Genomic DNA, 12,830 nt, shown 5'->3' with positions numbered 1-12,830 from the left:
CCTTTCAAAAAGAAAGGCTAAAAAGTGGCGGCGCATCTCGTTTCCTCTGGGGTGTGTGTATATATATATCTATATATACGCGTGTATTATATTCATTCTGGATTGTGGCTCCTCTTTTTACTCCGTAGGCTCACCTCGCTCCGGTGGGGGTGGACTGGCTGAAAAGGGAGAGGGAGTCGCTCTATCTTGCGAATATGGCGCGTTATTGTAACTGGCGGAGCTGATGGGTGGTGTGTGTGTGTTTGGGGGTGGGGGCCCCCGCTATGCCAGCCTCCTGCTAGAAATAAATCTCCCAGAGGTCGCTTAATGCGATGAAAGCGTGCTTTTTTTTTGCTTGTGTTGTCTCTCGCTTTAAAGAACAGGCGCGGGGTTTTTTTGGGGGGGCAAATATTTATGTTATTGGGAACCGAGGTTCCCGTAAGACGAATTCGGGCGCTATGTCCTTGTTCAACCCACCCGCCCCCCTCACCGCCCGCCCCGACCACTGTTATTTGTTGTGTTTTGTGGTACTAATAGGGCTCATTACGGGCCTAATCTTCCTTCACACAGACACACACACACACATATACATATATACACCTCTCTCATTTTATCTTCCATCTTCTCGTTTCCCCGATCCCTGCGGTGTATATAGTAGCAGGCGAACGGCGAGCAGTTCCGAAGACTTTGAGGAGCGATTTAAAAGGGGGTGGGGTGGCAGGTGGGGATTTACCCCGGAGTCCCCCTTTTCAAAAACTGGTTGCATAAGGTTATATTTGCCCTCATCTTTGTGTTATACCCTCCGTGCCTCCTGGCCAGGGCTGGCGTACCGGGAACGACACATAGGGAACCTCTTTCTTGAAAGGAGTTGGTGGCATAGACCCTGCTGCTGCAGACATGGGGGAGGAGAAACAAACGGTCCACTGTGTAGTACTAAATAGGGTAGAAGAAACATAATATAGTCCAATTAGAAAGGTCCCGTCCTTCTCAGCACTCAATCATCGAGGAATGCGCGGTGATTAAAAGCCTAGTTAGTGGTTTTCAAATGATGTAGACAACTCTCCGAAATGCTACTCTTATAGTAAACCATATGAATTTAGGGCTGTTTTCCTCCTCCGTATATTTAGATTACCTTTAAAGAGATTAATAGTGGGACACTTTCCCCCCGGTTAAAAGCATATCTAAAAGAAATCAAAGCAACGCCGGGAAACCTAGGTGACCTACAGAGGAGGTTGGATGACACACGCTATACTTTTAAAGTTACTTTCCATAAAAGTGGAGTAAAAACTGTAATTTCCCTCTTTTGTCCTTTAGAGATTCTAAAAATGGCGGCCTCAGGCTGATGTTGTGGTAATCTAATCAGCTCGGGTTCTCCACACCCCATGCAGTGCATTTGTCTGCAGCACATTTATAGGCTTAATATGCTTAAATGAAAAAAAGACTGCCGTCTTTAAGTCATGAACGAAACGTATCTCGTCTTTGCTACGATTAAAATGCTGGGTTCCAGCTGATTAATTTTATTGGTTATTTGTGTGAAAGGCACAAATCAACGAGACCAGTCTTCCTAGGGGAGGGGATTGATGACGGACTGGTGTAGCTGCTGTGGTCTGTGTGTGTATGTTTGAAGTGAGTTCATATGCATGCCATATTAATCTTTTTACTTTTGTTTTTAAAATGGTGGACAAGTTCCTCTTGGCCTCTTAATCTAGATTTGTGCTGTAATGTCTAATGCTGGCATGCAACCAGCATTACAATGAGAACATGAAAATAATTTTTATCATGGCACTTCATTTGAGATTGTGATAGCACTATCAAGCCAAATAATTTCTAATCTATTAATAATCTGTTGCTGCTGGACAGATTTTTCCTGTGTTTCTCCCTCCCCCAAGGAATTATACAGACAGATTTAAAACTCCCCCTTCTTCGAAGGGTGGGTGTGTTAAAGGTTACAGGTCTTAAATGTGACTTTTCTACATGATTTTTTTGTTATACAGTACATGTGAAATGCATGTTTCACTGTGAAAAGGGATTGTTTGTAAGGTGCTAATTGCCACTGACAAATGAATAGTGATGATGCATTTAAAATACAGTAACTATTGTGCTGTTAAGCCTTCTCCTTTATCTTCCTTCCTCCCCTGCCCCCCTTCCGGGTCTGTTGAATACAGTTGAGAGCAACATGCTTATCTAAAAGTATATGAAAGTTTCACTTAATTATATTTTTAATATTTTTGCAGTTAGAATGACTTGAGGGTCAAGTTGCAACTTCAATGTGTTTGTGTAACCTTCTGCAAAATATTATTTAGCAGTGGATTTTCCCTTCAACCCTGGCAACATTAATTTACATATATTAACTTGACTGTCTTGCATAGTTAATAACCTGCTTCTTAGACGTGTAAATGGGGACAAGGTATGCATTACAGGGCTATTCACGTATGCCTTCAGTATGTTGTGAGGCCAAGAACATGTTGGTTTACACATGGTTTAATGTATGGGACTACAATCCTTTATCCATTTAGCAGGGAGTAAGCACCATTGAACTTAATGGGACTTGCAGCTGAGTAAATGTGCATAGGCATATCTAGTCAAAACGATTGTCACTTTAATGATTTTAATATTTTTCATACTGTATATACAGTCTTGTGAACCTGGAAAAAGTTGATCCTTGATTATAAACAATATTGCTTAGGTGTTCATCTTCTCATTTGAATTATAAATTGAATTTTGTGTGCTGAAAAATCAAGGGTGGCATCTAACGAAGTTAGAGTAGAACTTAAATCCATTGATTTAAATGGGTATACTCTGACTATAGAATAGTTAGTTGGATGCCATCCAGATGGTTTGGTTTTATTTACTACTTATGATGACAATATTTGGTTTCTCCAAAATGGGATTCCAAGAAAACAGAATATTATGTTAATTCAAAACCCACCATTAAAAGAGAATTGAAGCCATTTTAAGGCCTTTGTTCTATGTTGTCTGTAATGTGGAACTGCTAGTAATGTTGCATTCCACTAGTGGGTTCTGAACTGTACGTATCCTTATTATAAGTTTTATTTTGTTCATTGAGATTTTTAAACAGAAGGCTCACCTGGTTTAGTGGAGCCACAGTTCTAGCTTCCTGGCTGTCACTCACTGGGGAGGGGCAAGGCAGTGAGCAGATTGCCATGGTGCACTGGCAGAGCCAACTCTGTGCTTCCACTAGTGTTTGGTGCAAGATCTCTTTGCCCCTCTCCCTCCCAGCAAGCAGCAGTGACATGTCTCTTGGGAAGCAGCATTGCAGCTCTACCTCATCAAGAAAGGCAGTTCTGCACCCAGCAGAATTTAGGATTGTAGCCTAAATGATTTCGTACTGCAGATTCATTTGTTAGAATCAAAAAGTGAGCTTCAATGGGTCACAAATCTGGAACACAACTCGTATATTTCATCCAATGAACCATAGTGTACCTTTTGGTACGCCGAGAGTCACAGTAATAGGACTTAATAAAGTGTTACATGGCTTAAATTATTTTTTCCATATGTGGAAATCTTATGCATGTTTATTCAGATATAAGTCCAATGGTGGACAGCATAGTGGTGTGGCAGTGCTCACTTGACCTCCTGGCAGCAGAGTCCCTTCTGCTTACCAGGAGGAAGAGCGGGAGGGATAATGTGGCTGGGAGGTCAGCGCTGTGCAGATGGCACAGGTAGAAGAACCATGTTGGCTCCCCTGCTGTGTTTGCACCGTGCTGACTTCCCCACCACCTCACCTCTCCCACTCTTGCTTTTGGTAAGTAGCAAATCAGTGATCCAGAGGTCTGGTTATTACCTTTTTCAGGAATTACATTCTTCTTTTAAAAGTGCAGCAAGGTCTTTGATCTGAGCTTCTGTTAAATAAACTTTGGTACCATAAGTGAGTTGAGCCTTGGTTGAATTCTGAAACTTCTTTTCAGAAAACTTATTTTTGTAAATTGCTGAGTTATGGAGCACTACAAAATAGAATAGAATAAATAGAGCTAACCTAAAATTTGTTGGCATATTTTCTCTACAAGGAGGACAAATTCTTGTACGGCAGCTAAGTAAATATATGGGGCTCCATTCTTCTCATAGAAGGAGCTTCTAGTTTACAGAAGAAATCTTCTGTATGAGCATATCAGAAGCACTGAATCCAACATATGACTATAAGAAGTCCACTGTGTGCTGTTCGTCTTAAGCCTTTGACCAAGACAATGTCTCAAATAAAAATTCAATGTAATCTGTAGTACAGTTGATCCAAAATAAATCGGTTTATTATTTCTGTTAAGAATTAAAATATTCTCTGAACTACACTGAGTGACATCCATTTGTGTCAGCCTGCTTGTGCCAACAGGGCTCCCCCTATCTGTCTCCATTGCCGCTTCCTGAGAGCCCCCCAAATCTGCTCTAGGGGATTGGAGGATTCTCTGAAACAAACTGGGGTGTGGTTGGGTTGCAGGGGTGAGGAGAGGAAGGGGAAGTTCTGTTGCTTTTGCTGGCACAGCTGGACATAGTCTCCTGAGTCTGTAGCTCAAATTTTCATTAGTCTGTGATGTAATGGAAGCCTTCCCACACCCCGTGCTTTGTAACCTGTAAAAAAAATACAATTGTATTTTATCTCTTTAAAATAGTGAATATTCAGATGTTTATTTCACTTAATTTTAAAAATGCCTGGCACCATCTTTATCTGTTTTTAGATGGCAGACAAACCCCCTCCCGCGAGCTTTTGGACCTTAAGTTGAAGAGTTTGAAGTGCTTCTCATCTCTTAGTGGGGCTGGTTCTGTGAAGCCATTGTATTGTAGGTTTTTACTGGTTTGTCGTCACTCTTTTTAGTGTTTATACTTTATTGTAAGTCACTTTGGGTCTCTTTTGTGAGTAAAGCAACTAATTAATATAAAAAATAATAGAATTAATCTTGTGTACATGTTTTGTATCAGGGCTTAACATCTAATCGTCTCAGTCAGTTTTATTGCACATAGCCAAAGGCTGCCGCAATGTACACAGAATTATTTGACAATTAAAAGAAAATATACTGAATTGATAAAAAAAGACTTAAAACATTTATATTATTAAAACATTACGTACTCTAAACATCTAATAAGGTTCAAAGCTTGTGGCTCAATTTTTTTTTTGTGAAGTTTCCAAATCATATCCTGAAATATTATCTTAAAAGGAGCAGCACCCCTGCATCTTGGACTGAAGGTGGGGAAAGTAGTGGTGCTTTCTTGTCACTTATTTAAATGGTGCAGTGCATTTCCTTTTCATTTGAATTGCAATGTAATAATGGAAAGCTTTAGCAGGAATGCAGTGAACATGACACTAAGCCAAAGATTAGCCTCAAATGCACATTTGGAACTCCAATTTAATTTAGACCGTGATATACAAAAGAGTATATTTTGATTCACCAGTTACAATTCCAACATTTTCAGATTTCTTTGTTGCTGTTTTTTACTTATTTATTACATTTACTGTATATACCACCTTTCCCTCCAAGAAGCTCAAGGTGACAGACGTGGTTCTTCCCTCCTCATTTTATCCTAACAACCCCATGAGGTAGGTTAGACTGAGAGGCAGTGAGTGGCCTAATGGTCCAGTAAGCTTCATGGCTGAGTGAAACCAGACATTCTATAATCTTTGAAATATGCCTTATTTGACACTGAAAAGAAACCACCTATTCTTCTACTGTTTATTGAATTTAAATATAAGGAGAAGTTGGTTATTGGGGATGTTGCATGCATGCTTTATAGTTGAAAGTAATAAATGCATTATATTTGTGGGATGATTTCAGCTTTCTCGTGAGTAGAATTCTATTATTGGAGTACTCGCACTGGAGGAAGAGAGGCAATATTTACTAATTCCTCCTTCCTGCAGTTCTCCTTGACCCCTGAAAAGCTGCTCTAAAAGTTTGATGATTCTCCCCCCTCCCTCTTTCCAGCAGGAAATCCCTTTGATTTCAGTCCTGTCTGTGAATGGAAGGAACACTGAATCCACTCTGATGTCTTTTAAATGTTTTAAACTACAATAATAGAATACCATTTTTCAGCCATCACCTCCTTCGCAATGCATTGATGCAAGACTATAGGAGTGCAGCCTTCTGGGCAGTGTTAGAAACTCAGATATATAAGCTAATCGCTAAATGGCACCTTAAACCCAGGTTATGATCACCACAATGGAATGTCTAGGCACCCCCCGGAGGGAGATTTATTATTATTATTGATTTCATTTCTATACCACTTTATATTTTAAATTAAAAAATCCCAAAGTGGTTTACAGCACATTAAAATATCAAATCAAACAATCCAGAATACAAATTCAAGCTTCAGGGGAAATATTTCAGATCCTTCTCCAAGTGACATTTTGTTCTCCACATATTTATTTACCGACTTAATTTATATAGCTGCCCCATAGTACTGTAGGAAGCCAGTGTGGTTAGAGTGTCAGACTTGGACCTGGGAGATCAGGGTTCAAATCCCCACTCCGTCATGAAGCTCACTGGGTGACCTTGGGCCTGTCACAGCCGTGTAGCCTACCTCATAGGGTCATTGTAGGGATTAACTGGGGGGGTGAACCATGTTACTCCTTGGAGAAAAATGTGGGATATAACTGTGATAAATAAGCTCTTCTGCTTACCAGTTTAAGAAAGCTGGGGAGCCAGATGGAGATGTCAGTCACCAACCTGCCATCCATAGATCTCCAAGTGGTCGCAATTGGACCTGCGCCAGTAGCAAAATGCGCCTGGCTAATTTCTAACACTGCTTCTGGAGTAGTGCATATTTTTTAAATAGAGAGAAAAATATCTTCTCATCATGTTATGTATTTCCAATGAAATAACCATTAGTAGCTACCCACCACAGTCAAGTTGCAGCACATATATTCCTTTCAATGTAGCATTCTGTTTCAGTGGTTAAAGAAAAAACAGCAACCTTCCTTAGAGAGCACAGACTAGAAAGCTTATGGCAACTGATCATAGAACCATTTTCTCATATGTTTTGGGAGAAGGTTTAATTATTGTTTATTATTCTACCCAGTTCAGGAGTAAAAACTAGGAAAATATCTAAGATTGCAATCTTAACTACACTTACTAGGGAGTAAGCTCAATTGAACACAGTGGAACTTACTTCTGGATAAACACAGATAGGCTTGTGCTATAGGTTCTGCTGTCTTTTGAGAAGGTACTAATTTTGTCAGGGCCTGCACAAGACATTTTGCTGCTTGAGGCAGAGCAGCAACCCCTCCCCTCAAAAAAAAAAATATTATGGTGCATAATATCCAAGGTCAAACAAGTTATTCTGGCAGTAAAAATGCAGCAATAATAAAATAATTTTAAAAATTGCTGCCCTTTCAAAACAGCCCAGATCAGCAGCCTAAGCACTGCTAACTCTTAGAAACATTAAGTTCATTTCATTGTTATCCCATCCTTCCATGGGGCAAAGTGTGGCATTAACTTCCCCCATTATCCTCCTTCATAATAACCGTAGGAGGTAGGTTAGAGAGAATGAACAGAAATCCCAGATGTCCCTGATTTAGTCCACCAATCTGACCACTACACCACACTGCCTTTTTAATATCAGGGCTTTATAACACAAAATTATTTCACTTGATATGAAATGACACAAGCTAATCCACATATAAAAAGTACAGTAGTACCTCCAGTTACATAACCCTCTGGTTACGTAAACTCCAGGATGCAAAAGCGGCAAACCTGGAAGTATTTGACCGGGTTTCGCTATGCATGCGCAGAAGCGGTCTACTGCCACGCGTGCATGCGCAGAAGCAGTCCTCAGGTTGCGGAAACCTCAGGATCCGACCGGACCTCTGGAACAGATCCTGTCCGCAACCAGAGGTACCACTGTATTGGCTTTATTATTTTCCAATTAATCTGTTCCACTACCACCACACACCCTATCCTACATTTTCCTTACCTAATCACCACTTTATTCATGTTTGTCTTCCCTACCATAGCTAGAGAAGGGGGGGAATCCAGGACCACATTGTTACATACTAGATTTACAGTATATCCCACCCTTCTTCCAGTGAACTAAAGTTGATGTATATTATTTTCCTTCACCGATATATCTCCACAACAACCCTCTAAAGTAGTTCTAGTTACAGGTAGGTAGCCGTGTTGGTCTGCCGTAGTCGAAACAAAAACAAAAAATTCCTTCCAGTAGCACCTTAGAGACCAACTAAGTTTGTTATTGGTATGAGCTTTCGTGTGCATGCACGCTTCTTCAGACACCTCTAAAGTAGGTTAGGCTGAGTGATAACTTAAAAAAGAAGTAAGTGTCAAGTTCCAGACTGTATGGGAGGGACCCACAACTTAAAACAGGGACTTCAGTCTCACCTCCTCGTGCCCAGCAATGCACACGGTGCTAGGGAGAGCAGAGGTACTTCTGCTTCCTTGTGATGTATTGTTTTCTTCCTCCTCCTGCTGTTCCCGCTCTTCTACAAAACTGGCAGGAGGAGAAAAAGCAGAGCACAGGAAAGTGATGTTGATGGCAGAGTTCACGGGTCCCAACCAGTCTGCCACTTGTAAAGCTGCCCCCTATTGTGCCACCTGAGTGGTTTGCTTCAGTGTGCCTCATTATAGAGTTGACTCTAATTTTTGTACCATCACAGTACATGGGATGCTAACAGAGTAAGAAACAAAAAGTTACATCTCTTTACTGAGGAACTTACAATTTGAAATTTTAGATTTGGGCTGCCAGGGGATGAAGATTGGAAAAGAGATTAATCAAAAGAATATGTGCCTAGTTAAGTTAGACTTGACTTTAGTGAGGAGTATACCCAGCAATAATTTCATGGAAAAATTGGTTTTCCCAATTAAAACAGCATACATACATTATTCAGAATTTTAAAAGGTGGCATTATGAATGTATTTGTATCAGTACTTTCCATTGTGCAAGCAATACTTGGAAGTTGTAGATTTCTTGGCCTGGGCCTTGGTCACCTTAAATGCGGAGAGATCAACTGTTACAGTTCTTAGGAGTTTGTTTGCTTCCAAATCTCAAACTAGATTAGTCTTTGTTCCTGGATCTGAATTTCCAGGGCACAGGGGAGGCTTTAAAGAGGGTTCAAACTTCATTTTAAAAAATGGAAGCAGAATGATGCAGATTAAATTTATTTTGTGTTGCTCACCCCCCCCTTAAGAATTACTGTTTCCAAAAAAAGGCACATAAAAAAAGAAAAATTAGCAGGACTGGAATGGAGACTGCTACAAAGAATGGACTGGGAGGAGGGGAAAGCCATAGAAAAGTGAGTTAGGTAAAAGGGACAGGGAAGCCTTTCCCACTGGCCTCCAGTAGTTCTACATAGCTTGATATTCAGACTTAAAGATACAAACATGCATTCAGTGCATCTAATACCTACTAATCATCTTCATCATCTTCTTTTACTTCCAAATGAAAGTTAGAATTCTAAGGATGTCAAATTCTACCTTGCAAGGTAAGCAGATATGAAGTAGGCTATATACACCCTAAACTGGACTGCTCTGGCAGGTCCTCCGCCTTTCTGCTTTGAAAACAAATGCTTGTTATTTCTAAACTTAGACAGCTGTTACTGCTTTAAATACCCTGTGTTCTAGAAGTAGAATAGAGCTTAATTGTAGGGAGGTACTATAGGTGCTTTTACTATTTGGAAAAAGTGATTTTTCTTTGTATTTTGATTGCTCAGTGGAACCCACAGACTTGTGAAGGCCAGATAGAACTACATTTTTCAGAACGTCAGCAGACATATTCTAACTCTTTATAGGTTGACATAAAAAGCTGAGTAGGATATGCTGTAGAGTCCCATTACTTTAGTCAGAGTCATTAGCTCTTCTTGCTGTACATGCTAACAATTACAATATGCTTTAAAGAAAATTAAATAAAAGAATATGCCTGTTTCTTCTCCATCTCTCCACTTCCCTTCCTTGTTTCCTTTATTCTCTTCTAGAAAGGGGCTAGAGACTATGTAGGAGCCAGCATTTTCTTTAGATAGAACTGTTGGCAAAGCACAGTTCTATTCAGGTACAGGAGGGCATGCTGAGTATTGTCCATTACAGTCACTTTGAGCTAAGTAAAGATAGATATGGATATAGGTGTGGGAAATCCACTGAAGGAGCCAACCATCTGGCTTAAATTACTGGTCCAGGCTCTTACTGTACACTACCATAACACCTTGCAACGTAAGATGGGGGTCTCCAGGTGTTGTTGAACTACGCTTCCCATTATTTCTGGTCAGTGGGTGTGCTGATGAGGGCTGATGGGAGTTCGGAGACCAACAGCATCTAGAGTGCCATAGGTTCTTAACCCTTGACCTAAGGAAACTGCTGGCCTGAATTGCTGTACTAAAGCAACACTACTGCAGATTGCTAGATAACATTATTGCAGCTTCCAGCCCACCTGAGTCTTGCTGATATGAGGAGCCAGTAGATTCTTATCTGACCTCATAAAGCTGCTGACCTTGGTCTGATTCTTCAATTAGAGATTGTAGGCTGATTCTCTGCTGAAACACCTGCCTGCCTCTAGACTCCTAGCCCTAACATTTGGCTATAGTGTGAACTTGAGATTTTAGAACCTTATACCAAAACCACAACAGAAGTATCAAAAAAGCAAAGCAGAACAGAATTCTATAACTGTTACCCTGAAATGTCATCAAAGCAGCCTTAAGTCTGGCACTATATGAGATAATAAAACAAATTTGCAAAATAAACAGGATTCCTGTTTAACAGATGTGAGAAATTGAGAATAAGACTATAAATAAATTACCCATGATCCATCATTTTAATATTTTTGAATTAATAATTAATATTTTGTGAAGGAAAAAGTTGAAAATAAAGTGTATACTTTTATGCAAATATTTTTATTTCATCATTTGAAGTTCTCAAAGGAAGATCAAGAACATCCAGTGGATGGATCCAGATCAGGATAAACGGTGCAGGTTCTGTAAATAAGTTGCACTCTGTTTCTAAAGCTTTTGTTCTTTACTGAGTGCAATCAAGTTCATTTATGTTGCGTAGGAGTCAATAGGTGAGATCCAACTAAACTACACATGGAGTAGATCTGTTTAAATCAATGGATTTTGCTCAAGTTCATTTGTTTCAATGAGTCTGCATTGAGAATGGTGTAGTTGGATACCACCCAACAAGGGTTTCAGATTCTCTCTTCATCAGCATAACTGTTCAATGAAGAGGATAAGATTGCATTTAAAGATAATATAATGGGATTTATACAGTTGCCCATAGTTCTCATTTTTGAATTCAGGGATTTCAGAATAGTGTGTTTTGTTTTAGGAAACTGTGTTGCTTTGGAAATTTATCCCTGGGTTTAGCGATGGACAAGCATCCCCAGATGAATGCTGCAGTTCATATTCACAGGGGAGTGCTCATGTGCCCTCTCCTGAAGCTTTCCTTGTTTGAAAACATGGTTTCACATGATATCCAAACTAAGAAGAGACTTGTTTAAGTGCTACTGCCAACCAGGATATTCCTTCCTGAAGACTTCACAGCCTAAACAGACAAGATACAAGGGGGTGGATTAGGTAGAATATAAGAATAGTGGTAATTAAGAGAAGGGAAAAGGGCTAACCTGGAAGGTGAAAGCAGCTTGATAAAGAAGTCCTAATCTGTTCCGCTCTCTATCCTCCATTTCCCTTTTCAAATTGCTGTGGAGAGTCTATGCATTCGGACATATAATCTTGACCATGGTTTATGTTATCAGGAATGACCAGAGGCATTCCTCTGGCTCATGTTCCTTCTCCTCTCCACATAAGGAGAGTTAAAGCATCTGCATCATGCAACGTGGGGAACTATGATTTAACCAAAGTTAGTTTAAACAAAATAAAGGGTAAAACTGGTTTCAGGGTTTTTTTTGTGTTAACTAATTTAAGTTAAATCAAACCACAGTTGTCAAGAGATTGTACTGTTTTGCATTCAAGGGAGGAAGTTGGGGCAAGAGAGTGTGCAAGTTAAGATTCCTGCAGTTCATTCCAAATCACCTACACCAGGCCATTTCCATTCCTCCAAACCATAGAGTTTGTATTCTTGCCGCATCCCACTTCACCATATAATTTCAGTTTAGTTGATATTTTCCTTTATTCCAACAGCACTTTGCTGTTACATCTGAACCAGCAATCCTTTGAGCGAGCCTTCCAAAGCATGATTGCAAACCATAGTTTGATTACTTTGGTTCTATTTTAGTTGAATAAGCATCCAGTTACTTACTTTATGGGGACTCATTTAATAATCCCGTTTAAGGACTGTTAGTGCAGGAAAATAGTTATGTTGATATTGTATGCAACTTTCCTGTAAATAATGAAGACAACTGGGTTTGTCGGCCAAGGGTGGTTCTTCTGTTTGTTCATTCAACATATTGTAGCATTTTGCTGGGTAAAGCTTAATTCAGCAAAGGTCAAGCTGACTCACAACCAAGTATGTCCTTTTGGGTTGGGATCTAGTGCTAAAAGTGAGCTTTTATAAAATACTTTCTGAGTATTCAGAACAATTAACATACACCATCTCAATAATCACAAATGTTCTATAATGTAGGCAGCCATCACAGTTGGGGGCTTGGGAGATAGTAGTTTGCTGTAGGCCATCTTGTGAGTTTGTGAGTGAGGTAAGATTTAATCTAGGAACACCCCAGTTTGTAACTCAAACTCTTAGCCATTGTACTATCTATACTAGCTAGTTCATAGATATATAGGTGCTATTTATGGAGTGGGATCAATGTTAGACAGTTTTGGAAATACATTGAGGCTAGGTCAGAATAGGCTTGCATACCTATACACTAAGGCTGGGCGATACACTGGTTTGAAGTCCATAAGTTTTGACCTGGCAATATGTCGCAAATCATGGTGGGTGTGCTACACAAAAATCACA

The 12,830-nt window shown here is 39.9% G+C and overlaps 1 protein-coding gene across 9 annotated transcripts in view; it reads left to right on the top strand.

The window, feature by feature from the left end:
* The window catches only part of KMT2E (lysine methyltransferase 2E (inactive)), a 58,096-nt gene that overhangs the window by 408 nt on the left and 44,858 nt on the right, over positions 1 to 12,830 (top strand). The gene's annotated exons all lie outside the window — the stretch shown is intronic.

This window comes from Podarcis bocagei (genome assembly GCF_964188305.1).
Source record: "Podarcis bocagei genome assembly, chromosome: 10".
In the NCBI taxonomy this organism is placed as follows: Eukaryota; Metazoa; Chordata; class Lepidosauria; order Squamata; family Lacertidae; genus Podarcis; species Podarcis bocagei.
The sequence above is the reverse complement of the archived record's forward strand: the minus strand, read 5'-3'. Positions and strand labels throughout refer to the sequence as shown.